Raw genomic sequence first — 17,347 nt, forward strand, 5'->3', positions numbered from 1 at the left:
TGTTGAACATTGTACAGTGAGTCTGAATCATTTCAGCTTCTCAATTACTGCTCTCCACTGGTGAGGTGAGAATGAGACTGTCAATTACTCTGCACATACCAGACATCTGGGAGCATGTTGCACAATGAATAACAATGTGAAAGTTCTGATATCTGCGTCCATTGCAAGTCTGCTCCAATTCCACTCAGCCAAGTCCCCAACCTGAGAGGCAGAGACAGAGAGAGAGAGAGGTAGCGAGAATTAATCAGCAGTAATTGGTTTTGATCAGTAACTCCTGACAGAGTCCGTGCGTGGATGTCCGAGGAAGACAGTTCACTCCATGGTCGAATGGACCGTGGACGTTTGGTCCTGGGAGACGGGTTAAAGTGTGAGTGAGAACAGGGACAGGTGGTATCTGCGGATTTTGGCTCCACCATGAGGACAGCCTCACTCAGCAGAGGAGAAACGAACCAGTTGTAGAACGACATCACAAATCTCTCACTCATTCCATGGCTGGACTGAGGCACTAAAAATAGAAGCAGGAGTAGGCCATTCAGCCCCTCTAGCCTGCTGCACCATTCAATTAGATAATTGGCTGATCATTTACCTCACCATCACTTTCTCCACGCTATCCCCACATTAGTACTCTCTGTCATGAACATATGAAATGATTAAGGTTCCACAGCCCTCTGGAGTAAATAATTGCAAAGATTCACCATCCTCTGAGTGAATAAACTCCTCATCTCAGTCTTAAATGGGCTACCCCTTATCCTTAGACTGTGTTCCCTTACCCTAGACCCGTTCATCCAGTCAGAGGGAACATCATCCCTGCATCCAGTCTGTCCAGCCCTGTCAGGATTCTATACATTCTAATGCAATCCTCTCTCATTCTTCTAAACTCCAGCAAACATAGGCCCAAATGATCTAATCTCTCCACATCGGACAATCCTGCCATCCCAGGAATCAGCCTGGTGAACCTCCTCTGCACTCCCTCTATGGCAAGTACGTTGTTCCTTAGGTATGGGGACCAAAACTGCATGCAATATCTAGGTGTGGTTTAACTGAGGTTCTATACAATTGGGCAGCACGGTAGCACACTGGGTGGCGCGATAGCACAGTGGTTAGCACTGCTGCTTCACAGCTCCAGGGACCTGGGTTCGATTCCTGGCTTGGTCGCTGTCTGTGTAGAGATTGCACATTCTCCTCGTGTCTGCGTGGGTTTCCTCTGGGTGCTCCAGGTTCCTCCCACAGTCCAAAGATGTGCGGGTTAGGTTGATTGGCCATGCTAAAAAAATTGCCCTTAGTGTCCTGAGATGCCTAGGCTAAAGAGATTAGTGGGTACATGTGTAGGGTTTGGGGGTAGGGCCTGAGTGATTGGTGCAGACTCGATGAGCCGAATGGCCTCTTTCTGTACTGTAGGGTTTCTATGATTTCTATGACAATTGAAGCAAGACTTTGGTACTCCTGTAGTCCTTGAAATAAAAGTCAATGTAACATCTGCCTTCCTACCTGCTTGCTGCACCTGCATGTTAGCTTTCAGTAACTCATGAGCAAGAACACCCAGGACATCAACACTTGTCAAAGACGCGTGTATTAGGTGGATTGGCCGTGTAAATTGCCCCTTAGCTAGGGTAAATTGGGTTATGGGGATAAAGCCTGGGTGGGATTGTGGTCAGTGCAGACTCGATGGGCCAAATAGCCTCCTTCTGCACTGTAGGGATCCTATGATTCTATTCTATGATTTGCCAACTTTCACCTTTTAAGAAATACTCTTCACCTCTATATCTCCTAGCAGAGTGAGAATGAGTAGAATAAGTAACTATTGGGTAGGACTTTTTAATCCTCCCTGCTTGCTGGATCTTCCAGCCCTGCCTTGTCAGCAACTGACTCAATTCCCGTTTGAAGAATGTTTATAAATGTCAGACTCTGGTTTAGGATCACCCAGCATTATGCATTTGGCCTTCTTAACCTGAATGATCAGAAAGTTTCAGGTATCTCTGTGCAATGGCTGTTGTGTGACCTACAGAATGGGAGCAATATGGAGAAAACCCCCTGTTCTCCAGAACCGATTCATGGGACCTTTTATATTCACCTGTGACATAGGGCCTTGGTTTAACATTACATTCAAAAGACAGCACCCCTAACAACACAGTATGGTGCAGCACTCCCTTAGAACTGCACTGGAGAGTCAGGCTTGATTTCTGTGCTCAAACTTAGGACTGAGACTCGAGCCCAGGACTTTGTGACTCAGAGTGTGCTATCCACTAAAGCACAGCTGACACATAGAATGGACAACTTGTCAAAGCCTGGCATTCCCGATGAGACACAGTAAGAAGTCGCACAACACCAGGTTAAAGTCCAACAGGTTTATTTGGTGGTAAACACCACTAGCTTTCGGATGTGTTGAGACCTGATTGGATCTTCTGTTACATTGCTAATGACTGGCTGGGTGCCAAGAGAGGGTGATAATGGTGGTGAGTGCCGAGAGAGGGTGATTATGGTGGTGAGTGCCGAGAGAGGGTGATAATGGTGGTGAGTGCCGAGAGAGGGTGATAATGGTGGTGAGTGCCGAGAGAGGGTGATAATGGTGGTGAGTGCCGAGAGAGGGTGATAATGGTGGTGAGTGCCGAGAGAGGGTGATAATGGTGGTGAGTGCCGAGAGAGGGTGATAATGGTGGTGAGTGCCGAGAGTGGGTGGTAATGGTGATGGGTAAGTGAGATGATAGTGACGGGTGCTGAGAAAAGGTAGCGTTTGGGAGGAGAGAAGTGGTTTTTTTTTGATGATTTTGGGTTGAGAACACAGAATGGAAACTGACAGAGACAGGGAAAGATCTGATAGAGAGAAGTTAGGATTACAAATCAGTAAATAAATAAAAGAGTGAAATATAAACATCGGAACAGGCTGCTTGGATTGAAGATCTGTTTCTCCACTGTAGATTGTGCTATTTCTATGCAAAAACAAATATAGCACTGAAAATAATGATGTGGAGATGCCAGTATTGGACTGGCATGGGCACAGTAAGAAGTCTCAGAACACTAGGTTGAAGTCCAACAGGTAAACCTGAGGAGGTAAACCTGTTGGACTTTAACTTGGTGTTGTGAGACTTCTTATTCCGAAAATAATGATGAAGGAATATAATGCATACAATGATTTTCTGTTATTATTTAAAGAGCCTGAGAACGTGGTGAGGCAAACCTCAAGTGGTTTGTCTCACTTTGTATCAAACACACATGCTGGGGTTTGAGTACATGGTCCAGTGCAGTTCCATCTGTTACTGCTATTGGAGGGGCTGCTTTTTGATTGCAACATCACTCCAGAGTTACAAGAGAGCACCCCCAACCTCCCAATCAAAACTTATATCTCAACCAAATCTCCTCATAAATATAGCATCATTGCTCAGTTCCCTCATTATTGTCTGTGAGACCTTGCTGCGGGCAAATTGGCTGCCTGGGTATTCCTACATAACAATAATGCCGACACTTTGAAATTCTAGTTGTTGTGGAGATTCTGTGATGACAATACAGCAGAGAAACACAAACCGTTTGTAAACGATGTCCCAGCCTTCACTCTATATTGAATGAATATTGCAGTTGTGGAGAGTCCTTGCCAACTCTTATTTCCATTTCAAAAATCAAAGAGCATTCATTCAGAAGGGAAACTTAAGACAGCACTTAAATAATTCCAGGTTGGAAATTTTTACTGTCTATTCCTATGAGTAGACTGACACTGAAATCCATTACAGATTTCTTCCTAGTGTCAGTTCAGATGATCTCTGTCTCTGGTGATTTTGATCTTCCTCCATTTTTTATGCACTTCAAACTTTGCCTCCCACAGAAACACTGACAGCCTCTTGTCTTTTGGAAATTAGGATCTAGCTGAAGTCAGTTTGCAGTCGCAGATCTGCCTCTCTCTGACTTCTTCCAATTCCACGTTCCAGCACTAAATTAGAAATTTGCAATGATAAATAGAAACATTTAATCACCCATCACAGAGTCAAACTGCCTCTTGAATTTAAAATTCTCATCCCTGGTTTCATATTCTTCCATAGCTCAGCCTTCCCCTCCTCCCTATCTCTGTAATCCCCTCCAGCTCCTCAACACTCCCAGAATATTCAAATTCAGTTTTCTCAATCTCTCCTCATCCGACAGTCCCGCCATCCCAGGGGTTAGTCAGGTGAATCGTCATTGCTTTCCCTTTGAGTCCATCCTTCCTTAGATGAGGAGACTGAAACTATACACAATACTCCAGGTGTAATCTCACCAAGGCTCTATAGAACTCTAGCAAGATTTCTTTACTCAAACCTTCTTGCAATAAGCGCCAGTATTTCATTTGCCTTTCTAATTGCTCCCTGCACTTCAGCTTTCAGTGATTTGTGAATACAGTTCACAAGGATGGCAGCCTAGTGGTTGATATCAAGAACTAATAAACCAGAGGTCCAATCCAAGGTTCTGCGGGTATGGCTTCAAATCCCATCATGGTAGTGGGTGGAATTTAAATTCAATGAATCACATATAAAACTTGGTATTGTCAGTTGTTGTAAAAACCCATCTGGTTCACTAATGTCCTTTAGGGAAGGAAATCTGCTGTCCTTACTGGGTCTGGCTGACATGTGACTCCAGACTCACAGCAATATTGTTGCCCCTTAACTACTCTCTGAAATGAAATGGCCAAGCAAGCTAATCAGTTCAAGGGCAATTGGGGATGGGTAACAAATGTTGCCAGTGAAGCCCACCTCCCATGAAAGAATAAAGGAAATCTGTGGCTCTCCGATTCTGGCCTTTTGCATTTCCTTGTTTCCATTGGCCTATTGTTGGTGTCTGTGCCTTAGGTTGTCGAGGTCCTAAATTCTGGCATTCCTTCTTGACACCTTTGCCTCTCTCTTTGCCTTTATGTGACTCGGTGAGAAGTGTTTGAGAACTTTCCTGTCTACTGCCTTAGGGAGTATAACTCGTTAAATGTGTTATCCAGATGCAAAATGTCCACTGTAGGGTTCAGAGTTTGTTTTTTTTGTTGTTGCCTCATAAGTAATGCTGGGCGTTCTGCTGCTTAGGAGTTGCTGGGATATCCTGACTGTGTTGGCAGCTTCTTAACTGCTGCACTTTGCATCCCGATTGAGAACTGTGCCAGTCACTGACATTGTCGATGACTCTGCCTAATTACCGATGCCTGGAAATCAGCTCCTTTCCACTGTACACATCGACGATCCTTCAGCACCACACCCTATTGTGTGGAATTTGCCAGATTAACACATTGAACTGCATTTAACAAAAACAATTGTCGCCTGTAATTTTGGGAAGTAAAACGAAGAGAAAGAGAATTAGAAATGAAGCAAGGGTAAAAAACATCACCCCCCCCAACCCCCTGGAGTGCTGATTAATTAAAGGCAAATGTGAGACAGAAGCGGTGAAAGCAGTCAGGGACCTTTCTCAGAGACAAGTCCAGGCAAGTCACACACTTAAACAATTATCTCAGATGGGTCTGTTAAATCAAAGACATTTGCTTTATAATAAATTCACTTTCCAGTAACTCAGCTGTCAGACTGCTAGAGATTGCTGCAATCATCCTAGCATTCCTGATCCTTACAACAGGAGCACAGCCTATCTGGGAGTTGTCTGACATAAGCAGCCATCTTGAATAAACTGTGAGCTCTGCAACATAGGAACAAGAGGGACCATTCAGCCCATCAGGCCTATTCTGGCATTCAATGAAATCATGGCTAATCTGTAACTTAAACTCATCTATCAGTCTTGTCTGTCTATCAATCTGAGTTTTGGCTTTATCAAATGTAGCCTTGACAGGCTGTGTTAAAAGGATAGGAAGAAGTCTCGTTACACCAGGTTAGTCCAATGCCCACATCTCCACATTTTAAAAAGATAGGCCCAGATTACACTTTGTGCAATAACTCTGTCCATCTCATTTATTTGAGTCCAGAAGAGAAAATGCTGAAAGGTCTCAGCAGTTCTGGCAGCATCTGTAAGGAAGGAAAAGAGCTGACTTTTTGAGTCCAGACGACCTTTTGTCAAAGCTTTATCAAAGCTGTCCAACTGCTGTGGGTTAACCCATAATGCTATTAGGCATTTCCCCAGCAACTCTTCAAATTCTCTTCAGCAACCTCCAAACTCACAGCCATCTAGAAGGATAAGAGCAGTAGATACCAAGGAACACCACCACCTGAAGGTTCTCCTGCAAGTCACTCATCACCCTGACTTGGAAATATATCACTGTCCCTTCGCTGTCACTGGGCCAAAATCCTGAAACTCCATCCCTACCAGCACTGCAGCAATTCAAAAGGCAGCCCACCACCACCACCCTCTGAAGGGCAATTGGGATGGGCAATAAATGTTAGCCTAGATATTAAAAAAACACTTCTCCAATCATCTTTCTTCATCCCTGTGCCTGAGGATTGGAAGATTCAGGCCAGAATTTCTGCAATTCTGCCCTTATTTCCATCAGTAACCTTGGTTACATCCAGTCAGGATGGGTGACTTCTTCACCTTAAGTATCGGCAACCTTTCCCTCGCATGGGACTATTCTGTTAGCAGTGTTCTGCTCGCTCCCCTTCCTTCATTTCCTTCTCAGGCAATCTCTCTCTGGCTGCTCTCAGTTCCTTCCTGATACTGCTGCTGACCTGTGGGATCACATTGTGCAGGAGCTAAAAGCACAAAGTTTTGGCATGTTAGCAAAACATTCCAGTAACTCCACTCTTAGAGTTCAGTCAGTCCTTGTAAAATTATAACTTCATCATCCTGAGGTTTTCAGTCAAAGTCAAGGGCCATTACAGAACTGTCACTTTGATGTTCAATTTAATCAGATTGGATAGGCAATCTGATCTTTGAAGGATAAGTTGTTTTTTTCTGCCAGCGCTGTATCAGAGTTTCTCTGCTTTATATCTCATGGAAGAAACTTCAGAAGAATGTCCTCTGTAAAAGCTAGTGACTATGAATTAGAAAATCCTTTCAAGGGGACAGCACAATGGACCAAGTGGCCTTTTCCTGCTCCGTATGTATTTATGATCCTCTGATATTGCAAAAGAGGGGCTCATAGTAAAAAACACTGCTGCTGTGAAGCCTATTGGGCAACACATTTACTGAATTGTGAGAGAACAGGAATGTTTTCAATAAATTGAGCTTTCCTCAACTCTGTGCAAGGTAGCTAAAACAATCACATGTCCTTGTGTATGCATTCAGATCTTTGAAAGAGCTGATGCAAATTCTTATCTTTGTAAATTTACTAATGAATCTGCCTCCACTACCCTTTGAAACCAATACATCCCTATCCAGAATACCTCACTATGTAAAAGAAATTCTTCCAAATCTCCCCACTCTCTTTTCCCAATTTTCTTTACTCTATGTCCTCTGGTTACTGGCATTCCCATGGAAATTAGTTCTGCTCATTTATTGTACAACTTGGACATCTTCATTAAAATTCCCAATTCGCATCTCTGACCAAAGGCTTATAGAATGATGGAATCGCGACAGTGTATGAATAAGATTGGTATAGAGGGATAGGGGCCAAACATGGGTAATTGGGACTAACTTAGTCATTAAAACCTGGGTGGCATGGATAAGTTGGGCTGAAGGGCCTGTTTCCATGTTGTAAGCCACCATGACTCTATGACTCCAATACAGAAGGAAGCTGTTCAGTCCATCAACCTTTCACCGACAACAATCCCGCCCAGGCCCTATCCCTGTAAACCCATTTATTTACCCTGCTAATCTCTTGACACTAAGGGGCAATTTAGCATGGCCAATCAACCTAACCCATACATCCTTGCATTTGAACAATCCCAGCTTTTCTATCTCCCCATCCTGGATATATGACTGCCCTGATCACATGTCAGGGACTCTGTTCCTTCTCAGGGCCGTCCTGTTTCCAAAATATACAGTGATTGCTGGTAAATGATGAGCGAGAGGTCAGAGTAGGATGTAGCCCATGGCTGTGTCTGTTGTTGAGATATTGAAGTGAAACTAAAGCAGTCTTTAACTTCAGACGGTTAGATTCCAATCAATTAATTACTGAACTGTTCGATTCCCAGGCGGTACTTCAAATAGTTAGAAGATAAAAGGACTACATCATACTTAATTAGCTTGTTCATTAGCATGTTAATTTATTATACCTGTCAGCATTAAAAATTGATGTCAAAGCTCTCATAACTCAGTTAGAGACACATGCAGCAGACAGAATCCTGGAATGATTTGTCTGACCTGATTTCATTCCCTCCTGATTTTATTTCCAATTTGATGGGCTTCAGAAAACTGACCTAGGGCAGAGTGGTGTTCTAATAAGGGCACCCAGTGAGTGAGGGTGCAGAGTGAGACCCAACACATGGCATAGGGTTTAAAAGTCACAGTGAAGTGGCATGAAGTAGAGTTGGATGGAGCATAGCTTCAATAGAGTACTTCTTCAGAGAATTTGGTGTGTGAGGGAATTTTGAGGGTTAATATTTTTAGAAAATTTAATCAATCTTTTTTCACACTTTACCTACAACCTGTAGTATCTTTAAGTCTTAGGGATGTACAAGCTGCCTGCTAGTGGCAGTTGCAAAAATAGTTAATTAGGTAGCTAGTTAGAACTGGTTATCTGGTCAACAGGACTTAACTATGGGGAATTTTTGCTTGCATAGATGCAGGAGGGTCTGCTTACACATAAATAGTACACAGTCCAGCTCAATGGAAGACCACTCCAGAAGAGAACTTACTTACCTGGGAGAATTCAATATGACCCCGTGCTATGTGACCTCTGCTGTGGGATAAGGATGAGAGCAGCTGGTGGAATTTAAATTCGGTCAATAAATGGAATTGAAAGTCCTAATAATGATGACCATGAGACTATTGTTTTAAAAACTCATCTAGTTCACTAATGTCCTTTAGGGAAAGAAATCTGCCATCCTTACCCAGTCTGGCCTACATGTGACTCCAGACCTACAGCAATATGGTTGTGTTGTATGTAAAATTATACCTCTGAGACTGTTAGTGAATCAAAGTACAGTGGTTTTTATTTCAAAGCTCTGGTGTTTATTCCAGAGCTTTGGGAGAACTGGTTCCAAACAGGAACTACCAGACTTCTCCCAGAACACAAACACAAGTGCGCATTTACACATTACGAGTCTTAGTGTCAATCACAATACAAATTTCCAATTCCGGCCAGAACTCCGGGTCTTCCTTCCTTGGTCGTGATTCAGCCCCAGATCTAATCAGGAATTATAGTACTGCAGTCACAACACAGTCTTCAATCCGGTCATGATTCAAGCCCCTTCTACAGCAGCACCGGCATCCCTTTGGTCCCTGTGCAGTTGCAGCAGGAGTCTTCCCGTTGAAAGCTGATATCGTGATTTCCCATCAGCAGCTGTCAAAAGCTGGTATTGTAAATTACCATCTGTGTAACGATGTCCAACTAATACAAATAGGTAAGATTTGCAAAGTCTACAAAATAACAGCCTCATTAAACTGTCTTTATAAAAATGAGAGTTAAAGCATGTAAGACACGAACAAATAACTTATATTAATGCCAGGAGTAATATAAGCTTGAGAAGATCAGTCATGAGGAAGGGTTATGTTTGGGATATATTCTAAGTACAAAATCCATTAACCCTTTCCCTTTTTCAAGGTACAAAATGCATACACCCTTTCCCTACTTCAGTTGGCTCTTTGAAATTGAGTGACAAGCCACTTGAGGGCAATGAGGGGTGTGTATCTAATGCTAAACTTGTCAGTGATGCTCATCTCCCACGAAAGAATCAAGAAGCATATAGAAACATAGAAAATAGGTGCAGGAGTAGGCCATTCGGCCCTTCAATATGATTATTCAATATGATTACAGTTGATCATGCACTTTTAGTATCCCACTCCCAATTTTTCTCTATACCCTTGATCCCTTTAGCCACAAGGGCCATGCCCAGCTCCCTCTTGAACGTATTTAACAAACTGGCCCCAGTAGCTTTCTGTGATAGAGAATTTCACTGGTTCACAATTCTCTAAGTGAAGAAATTCTTCATCACCTCAGACCTGAACCCCTTATTCTTAAGGTATGATCCCTAGTTCTACACTTCCCCAACATCAGGAACATTCTTCCCACATCTAACCTGTCCAGTTCCATCAGGATTTTATATGTTTCTAAGAGATCCCATCTCAATCTTCTAAATTCCAGTGAGTACAAGCTCAGTTGATCCAGTCTCTCTTTATATGTCAGTTCTGCCATTCCAGGAATCAGTTTGGTGAACCTTTGATGGACTCCCTCAATAGCAAGAATGTTCTTCCTCAGACTAGGAGACCAAAACTGCATACAGTACTCAAGGTGTGGCTTCAACAGGCCCTGTATAACTGCAGTATGACATCTTTACTTCTATACTCAAATCCTTCTTGCTATGAAGGCCAGTACGCCATTAGCTTTCCTCATCGCCTGTTGTACTTGCATGCCAATCTTCAGTGACCGTTCCACCATGACACCGAGGTCACATTGCACCTCCCCTTTTTCTTAAATGCCACCACTCAGATAATAATTTTCCTTCTTGTTTTTGCCACCAAAATGGAAAATCTCACATTATATTGCATATGCCAAGCATTTGCCCACTCAATCAGCTTGTCCAAGTCATCCTGCAGCCTTTTAGTGTCCTCCTCACAGCAGGCACTGCCACTCAGCTTAGTGTTGTCTGCAAATTTGGGGATATTGCATTCAATTCCTTCATCCAAATCATTAATGTCTATTGTGAATAGCTGGGGTCCCAGCACTGAACCCTGCTGTACCCCACTAACCACTGCCTGCCACTCTGAAAAGGAACTGTGTATTTCCACTCTCTGCTTCCTGTCTACCAACCAGTTCTCTATCCACGTCAATACATTACCCCCAAAACTATGAGCTTTAATTTTGCTCACTAATCCCTAATGTGGAATTTTGCCAAAAGTCTTTTGAAAGTCCAGATACACAACATCCATTGATTACACCCTTGTCCACTCTGCTCGTCACATCCTCAAAAAATTCACAAGATTTGTCAAACATGATTTCCCTTCAGTGAATCTATGCTGACTTGGACCGATTGTGTCACCACTTTCCAAATATTCAGTTATTGCATCCTTTCTAATTAACTCCAGCATTTTCCCCACTACTGATGTCAGGCTAACTGGACTATACTTCCTCGTTTTCTCTCTCCTTCCTTTATTAAAAAGTATGGTTACATTAGCTACCCCCCAGTCCACTGGAACTCTTCCAGAGTCTACAGAATGCTGGAAAATGATCACCAATACATCCACTGCTTCCATTACCACTTCCTTAAGTATTCAGGGATGCAGAGCCCTGGGGACTTACCAGGTATTCATCTGTAAAATTGCCCTAATACAAGTTCCTAACTAATAAGCAATTCTTTTAGTACCTCCTTTATGCTAGACCCTTTGTCCGCTAGTATTTCTGGAAGGATATTTGTGTCCTTGCTAGTGAAGACAGATCCAAAGTATGTCATAGAGTTAAAGAGTCATAGAGGTTTACAGTATGGAAACAGGGCCTTTGGCCCAACTTGTCCATGCTGCCCTTTTTTTTAAACCTTTAAGCTAATCTCAACTGCCTGCATTTGGCCAATATCCCCCTATACCCACCTTACCCATGTAATTATCTAAATGCTTTTTAAAAGACAAAGTTGTACCCGTCTCTACTACTACCTTTGGTAGCTTGTCCCAGATACTCACCACCCTCGGTGTGAAAAAATTGCTCCTCTGGACACTTTGTATTTCTCCCTTTTCACCTTAAACCTATGCCCTCTAGTTTTAGATTCCCCTATCTTTGGGAAAATATATTGACTAACAAGCTGATCTGTGTCCCTCATTATTTTATAGACCTCTATAAGATCACCCCTCAGCCTCCGAAGCTCCAGAGATAAAAGTCCCAGTCTATCCAGCTTCTCCTTATAACTCAATCCATCAAGTCCTGGTGGCATCCTAGTAATTTTTTTCTGCACTCTTTCTAGTTTAATAATACCCTTTCAATAATAGGGTGACTAGAACTGCACATAGTATTCCAAGTGTGGCCTTACCAATGCCTTTTACAACTTCAACAAGATGTCCTAACTCCTGTGTTTAATGTTCTGACCGATGAAACCAAGCATGCTGAATGCCTTCTTCACCACTCTATTCATCTGTGACTCCACTTACAAGGAGTACACAGAACGAAGAACAACACAGCACAGGAAACAGGCCCTTCGGCTCTACAAGCCCGCGCCGCAATTTTAACATTCAGTGAGTGCCCTCTTCTACCTATGACCTTTGTCTACGCCTATTGGACTCCACATAAAGGTGTGCAAATTTCGAGAATTATAACCAGATTGAGGGATGCCTAATTTAGGGACAATTTGTTAACACCAATCAGCCTAAGAGCATGTTTTTGGGGTGTGGGAGGAAACCGGAGCACCTGGAGAAAACCCACGCAAGCACAGGGAGAATGTACAAACTCCCACAGACACCAGCCCAAATCCATGTATCTGCACAGCAAACAGTGATAGTCACTGAGCTGTCATGTTGCCCGTCAGCTAGTCCAGTTTAAGCATACACTAACGACGTGAAGCACTAGGCAACTCTCGAAGCAACATCCAAGAGCAGCCCTCACATGACCCACTGCGTGTATGCCCCTTGTTGGACAAGGCAGACCGATCACCTGTGGATGTAAAAAAAAGACATCATTAAACATACACAACTTATACAGACATTCACGGAAGATCCCCAGAAGCTCAAACATAAGACAGGTGAGTCATAAAATATGTTGGACGGCCCATAGGAATCTACTGATTCCCAGGAACGTCCTGAGGCTCTTGATCCTTAACTAGAACAACCTTTTGTATCCCTCCATCTCTAGTCTGCTCATGTGCCTATCTAGGTAAGCCTCTAGCATGCCTGCCTCCACCACCCTACTTGGCAGTGCATTCCAGGCCCCCAAAACCTTCTGTGTGAAAAATCTCCCTCTAACATCTGCATTATACCATGCCCCTCTCATCCTAAGCCCGTGGCCTCTCATGATTTTTGTACCCAACCTGGGAAAAAGCTTACCACTCTCCACTTTATCTATACCCTTCATAATCTTATACACCTCTATTAGATCTCCCCTCATTCTCCGTCTTTCTAGGGAGAACAGCCCCAATTTGCCCAATCTCTCCTCATAGTTAAGTCCTTCCATACCAGGCTGCATCCTGGTAAACCTCCTCTGCACTCTCTCCAAGGTCTCCACGTCCTTCCGGTAGCGCAGCAACCAGAACTGGACGCAGTACTCTAAATGCGGTCTAACCAACGTTCTATACAACTGCAACATTAGACACCAGCTTTTATACGCTATACCCCTTCCTATAAAGGCAAGCACACCATAAGCCTTCTTCGCCACTTTCTCCACCTGTACTGCCACCTTCAAGGACTTGTGTACTTGCACACCTAGGTCTCTCTGTGTTTCTATATTCTTAATAATCCTACTATTTATTGTATAACTCCCCCCTACATTATTTCTTCCAAAATGCATCACCTCGCATTTATCTGGATTAAATTCCATCTGCCATTTCTCTGCCCAATTTACCAGCCTGTCTATATCAAATTCACCTAGTCTGCCATCCCGTTGTTGCCCATTATGAATTCACCTGATTGTAACTGTAAGGGACCTACATTTGTTTTCTCCAGTCTTTTTCTCTTCACATATCTATAGAATACCTATATCACATGCACACAAACTTGTAACAAGCTGTGGCATGAGGTTTGTGGAGATGTGAATGGATCTTCTGTTCCATTGCTGATGACAGGTTAGGTAAAGGGGAAGGGGAAAGCTGAGATGTTGGTGATGGGCATTGAGAAAAGACAGTGTTGGTGACAGAAGAGTGAGAGATGATGGTGATGGGTGAGTGAGAGAAGGCGGTGATGGTGATGGGTGAGAGGGAAGGCGGTGATGGTGATGGGTGAGTGAGAGAAGGCGGTGATGGTGATGGGTGAGAGGGAAGGCGGTGATGGTGATGGGTGAGTGAGAGAAGGCGGTGATGATGATGGGTGAGTGAGGGAAGGTGGTGTCTGGGGGGATGGTTTTGCAATGATTTTCGGTTGAGAGCACAGAATTGAAACTGGCAGAGCCAAGGATGATCTGATAGAGAAACAGAAGTTGGCATTACAAATCAGGAAGTTGAATTAAGTAAGCGCAAACACAGCATGGAGTGGATAGATTGAATGGCCTGTTCATGGGCTATATATTCTGTGTAATTCTATTGAGTGTTCCAGGAGGAATGATTCCGGTTTTGGCTCCAAACAGATATGGCCTGAAGGGGAAATCACTGTTAGCACATCCTGGTCTCCTCCTCTCAGGTGATATTCCAGGTCATGCCCCAGGCTCGAGCTGGACCGTGTACCTTTCCTGTGCTACAGGTTCAACTGTGAGGAGGCTGGGAAGGAAGTGGAATTGGGTAGGGTATTAAGACTGGTAATTTTCCCACCCAGTATCCTAGGAGGGGAGTTAAAACCAGGGATGACTTTTCCAAGGGGTTATTGTAAAGTGTTCCAGCACTAAAACTCTGCATCTAATAATAAATCAGAAGGCATCCATCTTTGACTAGGCTTGCTTTGTAAAGCTGATGGAGATTAATGCAGCAAAACGTTATCACTGTGAGGTTCTGAGCTGTTATTGTGCTTCTTTAGGTTTCACAACTGACTGAGATTGGAAAGTTCGAATGGACGGAATAAGCCTTTTAAATAGCAACAAAACATCTGGACCGGCCCTTCACAGCTCCCACAGCGGGCAGGACAGAAAATTTGATGGACTATTGAAAAGTGTGTTAACCTCAGGCAGGAATTTCCAGACTCAGGGAAGATAGCACAGAAAAATCTTTGATTTTTGAAAAAAACTGGAGTTCAAGTTTAAAAAAAAATGGGGAGTTGCTGCAGAGTTTCTTTTAAGTAAAAAGGAAGGAGAGCGCAGACAGCAGTGTTTAAAGTAAAAAAGGAAAATGCCCCAGGGAACTGCAGGACCTGTCCGGAGTGGGGGAGGGGGCTTGGAAGTGGAGAGTGGGGTAGGGTGTGCATATCTGGGCAACTATTGCTGTATAAACAGAGAAGTTCAAAATCTTCAGTGAGAAAAGAAGTTGAGGGAATGCTGCACTGCTGAAGGAGCAGTACTGAGGGAGCGCTGTACTGCCGGAGGTACAGTACTGAATGAGTGCTGCACTGTTGAAGGGCAGTACTGAGGGAGCGCTGCTCTGTCAGTGCTATAGTACTGAGGGAGCACTGCACTGCTGAAGGGGTAGTACTGAGGGAGCACTGCACTGCTGAAGGGGTAGTACTGAGGGAGCACTGCACTGCTGAAGGGGTAGTACTGAGGGAGCACTGCACTGCTGAAGGGGTAGTACTGAGGGAGTACTGCACTGCTGAACGGGTAGTATGAGGGAAAGCTGCACTGTTGAATGGGAAGCACTGAGGGAGCGCTGCACTGCCAGTGGTACAGTACTGAGGCAGCGCTGCACTGCCAGCTGTACAGTACTGAGTGAATACTGCTTATTCTATATTGAGTGAGCACTGCATTGCTGGAGGGGCAGTAATGAGGGAGCGCTGTACAGTTGAAGTGAGGTGCCTTTTCAGATTAGACATTAAAACAAAGTCCCTTCTGGATGTAGAAGATCCTGTAACACAAGCAGGGGAATTCTTCCCGGTGTCCAGAAAAATATTTATTCTTCAACTAACACCTGGTCATTAATCTCATTGCTGTTTCTCAAACCTGACAACAGTGATATCTGCTCTGAAGCATTGTGGGCCATCCTGACGTCAGGAAAGACAGGGTAGAAATGCAAATCTTTTCCTTCAAGAATTTTGAGAATAGTGCTGCCAAGAACTCAAGATCTGTCAGCAAAGTGGTTGATTCAACTGTCCTTTGCAATGGCCCAGCAAGTACTCAGTTTTATCACTGTTACACAAAAGTTGCAAAAGGATAAAATGCTGGAACACCTAGAATTAACCAGCCACCAGAAATTACCCTGCAAAGTCCTCCTTACTAACACTGAGGAAGTTATTATTTCCTATATTAGATGAGCTAGTTTGATTCAACATCCTAACATGGTCATACTCACTGAATCATACATTTGAGCCAATATTCCAGACATTGCCATTCCCTTAATAAAATCAAAATACTGCAGATGCCGGAAATCTGAAACAAAACAGAAAATGCTGGAAATACTCAGCAGGTCTGGCAGCATCTGGAGAGAGAGAAACAGAATTAATGTTTTGAGTGCTTATGACTGACTGGAGAAGAAATGCTTGAAGAAGAGTCGTACAGACTCAAAACGTTGACTCTGCTTTTCTCTCTCCACGGATGCTGCCAGACCTGCTGAGATTTTCCAGCATTTTATGCTTTTATTTCAGATTTCCACCATCATTCCTCAGTATTCACTGTTCCACGAGCAGGCACAGCAGAAGTGACAGCATGGCTGTATGCAACCGACAGTATCCACACCACTCACCGCCTTCTTCCTCATCAACTGATGAAACACTATTCCGCCAAGTTGAACACCATTTGGAGGAGGTACTAACAGTGGGAAGGGTGCAGACTCTGGGTGGGGGAACTTCAAACTGCAGCTGGTGGTGAGGGGAAACAGAAGAGGGAAAAACATACTTGAACTCATCCTCACCAAGCTGCCTACCATAAATGATTCTGACCATGGCTGTATTGGTAGGAGTGACCATCGCACAGGCCTTGTGGCGACAAAGTCTTGTATCTACATGGAGGATACCCTCCATTGTGTTATATGGCACTACCATCATGCTAAATGGGACAGACTTTGAATAGATCTAATAACATGGATATCCATGAGGCGCTGCAGTCCATTATTAGCAACATAAGAACATAAGAAATAGGAGCAGGAGTAGGCCATCTAGCCCTTCGAGCCTGCCCCGCCATTCAATAAGATCATGGCTGATCTGTCGTGGCTCAGTTCCACATTCCCGCCCTCTCCCCATAACCCTTAATCCCCTCTTTTATCAAAAACCCATCAACCCGCGTCTTAAAAATATTTAGCGAGGCAGCCTCCACCACTTCAACGGGCAGAGAATTCTAGAGATTCACCAACCTTTGAGTGAAGAAATTCTTCCTCAACTCCGTTCTAAACCGCCGCCCCCCCCCCCTTTATCTTGAGGCTGTGCCCCCTAGTCCTACTGTCCTTTCTGAGCGGGAAGAGTCTCTCCACCTCTATCCTATCCATCCCATTCATCATCTTATACGTCTCAATGAGATCTCCCCTCATTCTTCTAAACTCTAACGAGTACAAGCCCAGTTTATTCAGCCTCTCCTCATAGCTCAACCCCCTCAACTCCGGCATCAGCCTTGTAAACCTCCTCTGCACTCCCTCCAAGGCCAAAATATCCTTGCGTAAGTACGGCG

Source organism: Carcharhinus amblyrhynchos, chromosome 4 (genome assembly GCF_965287045.1).
Source record: "Carcharhinus amblyrhynchos chromosome 4, sCarAmb.v2.hapA, whole genome shotgun sequence".
NCBI classification, from domain to species: Eukaryota; Metazoa; Chordata; class Chondrichthyes; order Carcharhiniformes; family Carcharhinidae; genus Carcharhinus; species Carcharhinus amblyrhynchos.